Source organism: Salvelinus sp. IW2-2015, linkage group LG14 (genome assembly GCF_002910315.2).
Source record: "Salvelinus sp. IW2-2015 linkage group LG14, ASM291031v2, whole genome shotgun sequence".
NCBI lineage: Eukaryota > Metazoa > Chordata > Actinopteri > Salmoniformes > Salmonidae > Salvelinus > Salvelinus sp. IW2-2015.
Window position 1 is genome coordinate 25,046,598 of NC_036854.1, and position 10,806 is coordinate 25,057,403.

General features: G+C 45.4%; 1 long non-coding RNA gene across 1 annotated transcript in view; it reads left to right on the forward strand.

Annotated features, from left to right (window-relative positions):
* The first annotated feature begins 3,622 nt into the window (after window positions 1-3,622).
* LOC111972616 (uncharacterized) overlaps window positions 3,623-10,806 on the forward strand; it is a 15,039-nt gene continuing 7,855 nt past the window's right edge. Inside the window, exons 1-2 of the long non-coding RNA XR_002878489.2 lie at window positions 3,623-3,883; window positions 4,223-4,410. This is a non-coding gene — a long non-coding RNA (uncharacterized lncRNA). The remainder of the gene's footprint in view (window positions 3,884-4,222; window positions 4,411-10,806) is intronic.

A 10,806-nucleotide genomic window follows, 5' to 3' on the forward strand; every position in this document is an offset into this window, starting at 1 on the left:
ACAAGATAGACCATAGAAACCAGGTTTACTGTTCACTAACAAGATAGACCATAGAAACCAGGTTTACTGTTCACTAACAAGATAGACCATAGAAAGGTGTGTTGATGCTGAGAACGGAATGTATGTTTTTAAATAACATTCTTGGAACGTTCTCTGAACATAACTAAAGTTTTCATGTGGTCTTTTTAAGGAACGTTTTCTTAACGTTCTCGGAACAATTTGAGAACATGACTTTAAATAGAACCAGTAGGAAACGTGTAGGAAACGTTATGCTGAAGTACTGAAACACAGAGGAATATTATTTCTCAATGTTCTCTAAACTATTTGAAAACATTCCCAGTGTCAAACCAGCTGGAGAATGTTCCTAGAACATTACCAAAATTGAAATGAAATGTAACCATGTTTGAACTTTTAGTAAACGTTCTGTTACTAAAGTAATGAAATATCAAGAAAATAATGTTTTTGTCAAGTTCCTTAAATGTGCTGAGAATGTTCCAAAACCAAGCAACTATCCTGCACCGTTCCCAGAACGCTGTGGCAAGGTTGTACGCAAAATAACCACAAGACAACCATGCATTCACCAATCTCCAAGAAACATATGGTTCTCAGAACGTTATGTGCTAGCTGGGATGTACTATGTGGTGAGAAGGAAGCTTAATAAGGGAGGCACTTGTTTAGAATTGTCAAGCTCTGTCTGGTTTTGGGAGTCCACTTGACATGCTGGCTCTTGACTACAACTCTTGTCCTCCATTCAGTCATTCATGTATTCATCATAGCTAGTCATCAGACTTGAACTCTCACGTCACAACAGATGCAATTTGGAAGAACRTTCAAGTTTTAAACACAATTGTATTATATTTTTTTTAATCTGTAACGACTCCTTATATTTTCACTTCCAGTTTGCAATTATCAACAGTATGTGTCAACATCAGGAACACTGGTGAAGTGTCACTTTGCTCTCGATGACCTTCACTAATGTGTGAAATCAGTGGGCGAGGGTTCTCTGTTGCTGTGGAGGTGTGTACGTATAAGTGATTTCTATAGGGATCACCAAAGCTGACAAGGATTACATTCCAAATGACACCCTATTCCCTATTTAGTGCACTACTTTTGACCAGGGGGTCCATAAGGTTCTGGTAAAAGTAGTGCACTATATAGGGAATAGGGTGCCATTTGGGGACGTAACCAAAGACTAGAAGGTCATGTGATGGTCACCATTTACTGAGAGTCAGCACCGTAAATACGGTAGCGGAGGATGCCTCACTTCCTGAGTTGTGTGAGCAGAGAGGGGGTCCACTTCAGTGCATCAGATGGCCAGAATGGGTTGATTGAGCATCTCTTAGGATGCCTTGCCTTAGTCATATGATGCGCTGGCCAGTTGGATTCCAGTCATGAAGTCTGTAACTAGTGTTTGCGTGACTTCACCTCTGTGGTAAGCCGAGTCATCCTCCTCTGTGGGTGTTGTGCTGCCATCTAGTGGACATGCTAGGACATGCAGCCCAACCTAACTGATATCGCTGTGATGTGATTCTTCCTTCCAAAGTTTTCTCTCTCTCACGCACAATCACGCACACGGTGGTGGATTTAGGTATAGGCGACATGGGCAGCCACACAAAAAAAATGTTGGAGTGGTGACAATTGCGCAATCGGCTTTCTATCGCTCATTTGCACGTCACGTCAATGATATCATGTCACCGTGTGGGACTGTGGGTCAATTAAAACCTTGTCGCTCTGATTCTYGTTTGTGAGCTAGGCAGGCTACTGCTTGGGAAGGTCTCCCACTCAGAAGTACGAGATGGGGAGGGGGCGGGGGTAGGTTGACCTCAGGTCTCCGCACTGGAAGCCCGAGGTGGGGGAGTGGGGGAATCTATCAAATAGCGCACCTCTAACTTTGTACAGTACTAATGCAATTAGTAAAATCAGTCACACTACGAAATGCTACCAAATAAACCACAATTCATTCATAATACGTGTGAATATATAGTTTCACAGACATATTGCTGCATTTTATTCTGGTTCGTTTAAAATCGAATCAACAGTGTGAACAGTAGCAGATCAAGTGAACAGTAGCAGATCAAGTGAACAGTAGCAGATCAAGTGAACAGTAGCAGATCAAGTGAACAGTGTGAACAGTAGCAGATCAAGTCAACAGTAGCAGATCAAGTCAACAGTGTCAACAGTAGCAGATCAAGTGAACAGTGTCAACAGTAGCAGATCAAGTGAACAGTGTCAACAGTAGCAGATCAAGTGAACAGTGTCAACAGTAGCAGATCAAGTGAACAGTGTGAATCAGTACGGCTAGATTCAACGTGTAACAGTAGCAATCAAGTCAACAGTCATGTGTGAACATTAGCAGATTCAAAACGTGGAACAGTAGCAGATCAAGTCAACAGTGTGAACAGTAGCAGATCAAGTGAACAGTAGCAGATCAAGTCAACAGTGTGAACAGTAGCAGATCAAGTGAACAGTGTGAACAGTAGCAGATCAAGTGAACAGTGTGTACAGTAGCAGATCAAATCAACAGAGTTGACAATAAAGTGCCTCGATGCAATAAGGTGTCTCAATGGTCCACAGACACACGATGATGTCACTTCCTGTTCCTGTCCAGGTACCAGAACATCTATAGAACCATGGCGACTGAGGATGAGTGTTGCGGGCAGAGGTTAGAACGAAGTGGCAGCACAGAAACAGACTCTTCACCACAGGCCAGTGGTGTGTCTCTATCTCACCCCTGTTACACATAATCTAATCAATACCATTATATTGACATAATCATATTGTATTGTCAATGTACTGTAATACTGTATACAGTATTGTGTTTTATACATCATATGTGACCCGATTCAGGAAACTAGGCGTATGTCGTAAGTCACGACTTCATAGAAGAGCCATTTGAACGTAAAAAAAAAAATGTTTTATTGAAATGCGTTTTTGGGCAGAAATACCTTCTGGAACATGTGTACTTTCATGTGCCTTAATAACAAACGTGTATGCCATATGTAAATGTCAATACAATTGTTAAATTTCGAGCCTTGTTGGTTAAGCCACAGAAAAATAAAAAGATAGCAACCTTTTATACGATACATATCGTACATATATTGCTGTATATTTAACAAGGACTTTCTCTGTGTGTAGAGCTGAGAAGAGACGGTTCCTCGTCCCCAGTCAGCCATTGGAAAGGTCACCCTGCTCCTCCAGTGCCCCTCAAGTTCCTCACCCACCTCGAGTTCTTCACGGTCCTACACGTTAATTACGTAAGTGCTGTTCAGACAGGAATAGTGCTTCGCTCTTTGGATGTAATGTTTGACTGTCAGATCAACCATTATTTACCATCTCATTCTACKTACTGGTGATTCATTCCCCCTCTGAGTAAGTAAAACACTGCCCTTTGATTCCTACAGTATGTTGGTCTCTGTTGAACGACACAGTTCACCTCTGTCTCACCCTCGATCCTACCAGTGTACATGATGACACGGCACGTGTTAACGCTGACCTTGTTGCCCTAGTAACACGGCCCTAGTGTTTCCCCTTCCTCCCTCAGAGCACAGCACAAAAGACAGGTCCATTTTCAGATGACGCAACACTGCTGTTGCCTTGGTAAACTATGTGTATTACTGACGACGGTCCTGGGACTTCACGGTCCTCTCACGGGTCGTGACCTCATCAAGCTGAGCCCAGCTGTTACGGTCAGGTCGACAGGGCGGTGTTCCATACCGATGAGCGATCTTTTAATAGTCTGGTTATTGATCCGTCAACTGTTGGAGTCGGAGCTCGCTGCAACTTCCTGTCAAAGCAAGAGGAGCAGATGTAAACGTCGGGACCTGTCAACTGAGAGCGAGAGAGAGAGGCGAAGAGGGAGAAATACTTCCCCTGGGCTAAAAAGGTGTTTATAGACATTTGATCTGATGGAAAGGTCAAATCGTGTTTAGTACTTACAAGGTCACCCGGTCAGATAACTGGTTGTTTGTGTCTCTCGTTTTTCACATTCCGTGACATTTTATTTCAGGTTGTGTCTGACAGCATACTGTAAACATAACCTTTCTGTGTAGACTGAAATCATTTATCTAATGACGTCTAGAATGTTTGTATGGAGAGGGCCTTCTGCGTGCATTTCACATTGAATCCAATAGCATTCAGTAGCACTACAGGCCAATGGGACTTTTATACTATCACACTATAGACACATCATCTTATGTCACGTGTTCTCTGTGTCCTGCACCAGGGTGCTTACCGGATACTCACCAACAGTACCTGTCTGAAGCACATGATCCTGATGGTCCAGGCAGGACGCACATAACTTTGAGAGCAACCAGCACAACAGGGGACCTGGTGACTTTCCTCAACAAGTTTGCCGACACCCAGCTGAAGCTGCCCCGAGGATAGGAGATCAAGARAGACCCACAGGGCAAGGTAAAGTGCTGGACCTATTTTCATAAAGCCTCTCAGAGTACGGGAGATGATCTAGGATCAGGTCCCACCCTGTCCATGTAATCTTATTCATTTTGATCTTTAAAGGCTAAACTGATTCTCGACCAGCTGTGCACTTTCCTTCTAAAATGTTTTATGAATACAAGCCCAGCTCAATCATCTAGTCCGTAAAAATCTCCTAGTTCTGTTACAAATTGGACAGGTGGTGCTATATCTGAAATGGCCAATGATGGAGATTCAGTTTATTCGACTTTCATTCCACAATTCCGCAGTTGAAGTCAAATGGAAGCTTGAGTTATCTGATGTTAGGATTCCACCTACACCACAGTGGAAGCTTCAGTTATCTGAAGATAGGATTCCACCTACACCACAGTGGAAGCTTGAGTTATCTGAAGACAGGATTCCACCTATATCACAGTGGAAGCTTGAGTTAGGGAACGAGGGTGAAGAGAATTATCGTGGAATGCCAGCATGTCTTGAGCGCGGCGGCCTCTGTGTTGGATAGGCTGGTCTGTGGCCTGGCCTGATTTCAGGATCAGTTTCATGGTAATTAGGATATAGAGAAAAGATGTCTCTCAGGGAACGAGAGGTCCCAAAATCATGTCATCAGCAGAGAGACTCTCCATTGAAACAAGCTGTTCTTGCTTCTGTTTGGTCCTCACTAGAAACACTTGGGGTGGTTCAGTTGGTAGGATGGTTGATTCTTGAATGGACCACCTACACTGAATTTCGGTATGTTTTTAAAAAAACAAACAATTATTTAACTAGCAAGTCAGTCAAGAACAAATTCTATTACAATGACGGCCTACCGGCCCAAACCCTAACCCGGACGATGCTGGGCAAATTGTGCGTTGCCCTATGGGACTCCCAATCACGGCCGGTTGTGATACAGCCTGGAATCGAACCAGGGTCTGTACTGAGATGCAGTGCCTTAGACTGGCTGCCGCCACTCGGGAGTGCCCGTTGTTCAAAGATCATTTGGATGAAAGTCTGGCTAAATGCCTGAACACAAGATGGACAAAATAAGTGTGGACTATGACTAGGGAGGAGAGTAAAGAGGTTTTGAAAATATAACACAACAACTGAACAATATCGACTCTGCTGCTGCAGTAGTTACATGGCGTACCTCACGGTGTGAGTCAGAGTGGTGCTGGCTTCGTATGGCGACTACCAGGCTGTTCCCAGGTCGTGAATCAGGGACGCTACTGACTCCGGACACATCGGATGCCTAAACACCTAAAATAATCATCAATCACCACCACATCATCAGCATTCATCATCGTCAGCATTATTTCATCATCGGCATTATCCCATCATTTTCACCATAACCCAATGTTTTTAATCCCAGGTTCTTGAAATGTTTATTCAGAAGAAGGGTTGGAGTCAGGTTGGAGTCAATTCCCAATGGCAAACATGCATAAAGATGTAGAAATTCAGATATGACGTCATTGTTTTAACAACTATCCGCTGTGTTTTTAAACTACGGGGTGCGATATGGTTCAATGTGCCAATAAATCAGCACAATCTACCTTTTTCAAATTGCCAGTGTCTTGAAGCTAAAATTGAGATCATGTATATTCTGCTAATAACCATACAAAAAAAAAGAGTAATGCAGAGCAATATACAACAGAGCGAACTTAGCAAACAAGGGATTTGTGTAAGTCCACGGGGCCGCCATCGGTATGCATTCCCACTATTGAAGGCAGTCAGTCAATCAGGAAGTAAACTGACAGTCCAAGTCAGTAATTCAAAAAGGGACATCTATTTTCGATGGACTCTGTCAAGAACTGAAAGGTAGAACTATTATTTGTCAAACGTTTATTAAATTTTAATCACTTCCTGAAATGACGGCCGAATTGACCCCAACCCCGATTCACAGACAAGATCCACTTGGATGAATACTTTGTGTCAGATTTGTCTAGTAGTTTATCAAAAAGTGTTTTTCCCTCACCTCTCCTGTAGCTGTGTAACCTCTAACCCCAACCCGCATTCTGCTGTATGCTGTGTAACCTCTAACCCTAACCCTCAACTCTTCCTGTAGCTGTGTAACCTCTAACCCTAACCTCAACTCTCCTGTAGCTGTGTAACCTCTAACCCCAACCCTCACCTCTCCTGTAGTGTGTAACCTCTAACCCTAAACCCTCAACTCTCCTGTAGCTGTGTAACCTCTAACCCTAACCCTCACCTCTCCGTAGCTGTTGAACTCTAACCCTAACCCTCACCTCTCCTGTAGCTGTGTAACCTCTAAACCTAACCCTCACCTCTCCTGTAGCTGTGTAACCTCTAACCCTAACCCTCAACTCTCCTGTTAGCTGTGTAACCTCTAACCCTAACCCCACCTCTCCTGTAGCTGTGTAACCTCTAACCCTAACCCTCACCTCTCCTGTAGCTTGTGTAACCTCTAACCCAAACCCTCACCTCTCCTGTAGCTGTGTAACCTCTAACTCTAACCCTCACCTCTCCTGTAGCTGTGTAACCTCTAACTCTCACCTCTCCTGTAGCTGTGTAACCTCTAACCCTAACCCTCACCTCTCCTGTAGCTGTGTAACCTCTAACCCTAACCCTCACATCTCCTGTAGCTGTGTAAAGTCTAACCATAACCCTCCTGTAGCTGTGTAACCTCTAACCCTAACCCTCGGCCTCTCCTGTAGCTGTGTAACCTCTAACTCTCACCCTAACCCTCCTGTAGCTGTGTAACCTTTAATCCTAACCCTCCTGTAGCTGTGTAAACCTCTAACCCTAACCCTAACCCTCCTGTAGCTGTGTAAAGTCTAACCCATAACCCTCCTGTAGCTGTGTAACCTCTAACCCTAACCCTCACCTCTCCTGTAGCTGTGTAAAGTCTAACCATAACCCTCCTGTATATGTGTAACCTCTAACCCTAACCCTAACCCTCCTGTAGCTGTGTAACCTTAACCCTAACCCTCCTGTAGCGTGGTGTAACCTCTAACCCTAACCCTCACATCTCCTGTAGCTGTGTAAAGTCTTAACCATAACCCTCCTGTAGCTGTTGTAACCCTAACCCTCACATCTCCTGTAGCTGTGTAACCTTTCTAACCCTAACCTTCACCTCTCCTGTAGCTGTGTAACCTCTAACCCTAAACCTCTTCCTGTAGCGTTGTAACCTCTACCCTAACCCTCACCTCTCCTGTAGCTGTGTAACCTCTAACCCTAACCCTCACACTCTCCTGTAGCTGTGTAACCTCTAACCCTAACCTCACCTCTCCTGTAGCTGTGTAACCTCTAACCCTAACCTCTCCTGTAGCTGTGTACCTCTACCCTAACCCTCACCTCTCCTGTAGCTGTGTAACCTCTAACCCCAACCCTCACCTCTCCTGTAGCTGTGTAACCTCTAACCCTAACCTCACTCTCCTGTAGCTGTGTAACCTCTAACCCTCACCGCTCCTGTAGCTATGTGAATCTAACCCCAACCCTCACCTCTCCTGTAGCTGTGTAACCTCTAACCCTAACCTCTCCTGTAGCTGTGTAACCTCTAACCCTCACTCTCCGTAGCTGTGTAACCTCTAACCCTCACCTCTCCTGTAGCTGTGTAACCTCTAACCCTAACCCTCTTTGTAGCTGTGTAACTCTAACCCTAACCTCATCTATCCTGTAGCTGTTAACCTCTAACCCTCACCTCTCCTGTAGCTGTGTAACCTCTAACCTCAAACCCCACCTCTCCTGTAGCTGTGTAACCTCTAACCCTCACCTCTCCTGTAGCTGTGTAACCTCTAACCCTAACCCTCATCTCTCCTGTAGCTGTGTAATCTCTAACCCTAATCTCTCCTGTAGCTGTGTAACCTCTAACCCTAACCCTCACCTCTCCTGTAGCTGTGTAACCCGTAACCCACCCTCCTGTAGCTGTGTAACCTCTAACCCTCATCTCTCCTTTAGCTATGTAACCCTAACCCTAACCCTCACATCTCCTGTAGCTGTGTAACCTCTAACCCTAACCTTCACCTCTCCTGTAGCTGTGTTAACCTCTAACCCTTAACCTCTCCTGTAGCTGTGTAACCTCTAACCCTAACCCTCATCCTCTCTGTAGCTGTGTAACCTCTAACCCTAACCTCTCCTTGTGAGCTGGTAACCTCTAACCCTAACCCTCATCTCTCCTGTAGCCGTGTAACCTCTAACCCTAACCCTCACCTCTCCTGTAGCTGTGTAATCTCTAACCTAACCTCTCCTGTAGCTGTGTATCCCTAACCCTAACCCTCACCTCTCCTGTAGCTATGTAACTCTAACCCTCACCTCTCCTGTAGCTGTGTAACCTCTAACCCTAACCTTCTCTATCCTGTAGCTGTGTAACCTCTAACCCTAACCCTCATCTCTCCTGTAGCTGTGTAAACCTCTAACCCTCATCTCTCCCGTAGCTATGTAACCTCTAACCCTAACCTTCCTCTATCCTGTAGCTGTGTAACCTCTAACCCTCACCCTCATCTCTCCTGTAGCTGTGTAACCTCTAACCCTAACCTCTCCTGTAGCTGGTAACCTCTAACCCTCACCTCTCCTGTAGCTGTGTATCCTCTAACCCTAACCCTCACCTCTCCTGTAGATATGTAACCTCTAACCCTCACCTCTTCTGTAGCTATGTAACCTCTAACCCTAACCCTCATCTCTCCTGTAGCTGTGTAACCTCTAACCCTAACCCTCACCTCTCCTGTAGCTGTGTAACCTCTAACCCTAACCCTCACCTCTCCTGTAGCTGTGTAACCTCTAACCCTAACCCTCAGCTCTCCGTGTAGCTGTGTAACCTCTAACCCTAACCTTCATCTCTCCGTAGCTGTGTTGTAACCTCTAACCCTAACCCTCAACTCTCCTGTAGCTGTGTAACCTCTAACCCTAACCCTCAACTCTCCTGTAGCTGTGTAATCTCTAACCCTAACCCTCACCTCTCCTGTAGCTGTGTAACCTCTAACCCTAACCCTCACCTCTCCTGTAGCTGTGTAACCTCTAACCCTAACCCTCACCTCTCCTGTAACTGTGTAACCCTTAACCTAACCCTCACCTCTCCTGTAGCTGTGTAACCTCTAACCCTACCCTCACCTCTCCTGTAGCTGTGTAACCTCTAACCCTAACCCTCACCTCTCCTGTAGCTTGTGTAACCTCTAACCTAACCCTCACCTCTCCTGTAGCTGTGTAACCTCTAACCTAACCCTCACCTCTCCTGTAGCTGTGTAACCTCTAACCCTAATCCTCACCTCTCCTGTAGCTGTGTAAACCTCTACCCTAACCCTAACCCTCCTGTAGCTGTGTAACCTCTAACCCTCACCTCTCCTGTAGCTGTGTAACCTCTAAACCTAACCCTCACCTCTCTGTAGCTATGTAACCTCTAACCCTAACCCTCAACTCTCCTGTAGCTGTGTAACCTCTAAACCCTAACCCTCACCTCCTGTAGCTGTGTAACCTCTAAACCTAACCTCACCTCTCCTGTAGCTATGTAACCTCTAACCCTAACCCTCCAACTCTCCTGTAGCTGTGTAACCTCTAACCCTAACCTCACCTCTCCTGTAGCTGTGTAACCTCTAACCCTAACCCTCACCTCTCCTGTAGCTGTGTAACCTCTAAACCAACCCTCACCTCTCCGTAGCTATGAACTCTAACCCTAACCTCACCTCTCCTGTAGCCTGTGTAACCTCTAACCCTAACCTTCTCCTGTAGCTATGTAACCTCTAAACCCTAATCCTCACCTCTCTGTAGCTGTGTAACCTCTACCCTAACCCCTCACCTCTCCTGTAGCTGTGTAACCTCTAACCCTAACCCTCTTCTCTCCTGTAGCTGTGTAACCTCTACCCTAACCCTAACCCTCCTGTAGCTGTGTAACCTCTAACCCTCACCTCTCCTGTAGCTGTGTAACCTCTAAACCTAACCCTCACATCTCCTGTGCAGGTGCTGCTTGTGGGTCCGGTGGTTGGGCAGACGGCCGTTCTGTACGGGGATCCTGGGGTCACTGAAGGTCGTTGCCCGGGCTGTGTGGTCCACGAAAAACAACCTGAAAATAAGACAAACAGAGATGACAAACAGAGAAAACAGAGAAAATGACAAACAGAGATGATATTAGGATGGAGCCTTCCACTGTGGTATAGGTGGAATCCTATCTTCAGATAACTCAAGCTTCCACTGTGGTATAGGTAGAATCCTATCTTCAGATAACTCAAGCTCCACTGTGGTATAGGTAGAATCCTATCTTCAGATAACTCAAGCTTCCACTGTGGTATAGGTAGAATCCTATCTTCAGATAACTCAAGCTTCCACTGTGGTGTAGGTGGAATCCTATCTTCAGATAACTCAAGCTTCCACTGTGGTGTAGGTGGAATCCTAACATCAGATAAATCAAGCTTCCACTGTGGTGTAGGTGGAATCCTATCTTCAGATAACTCA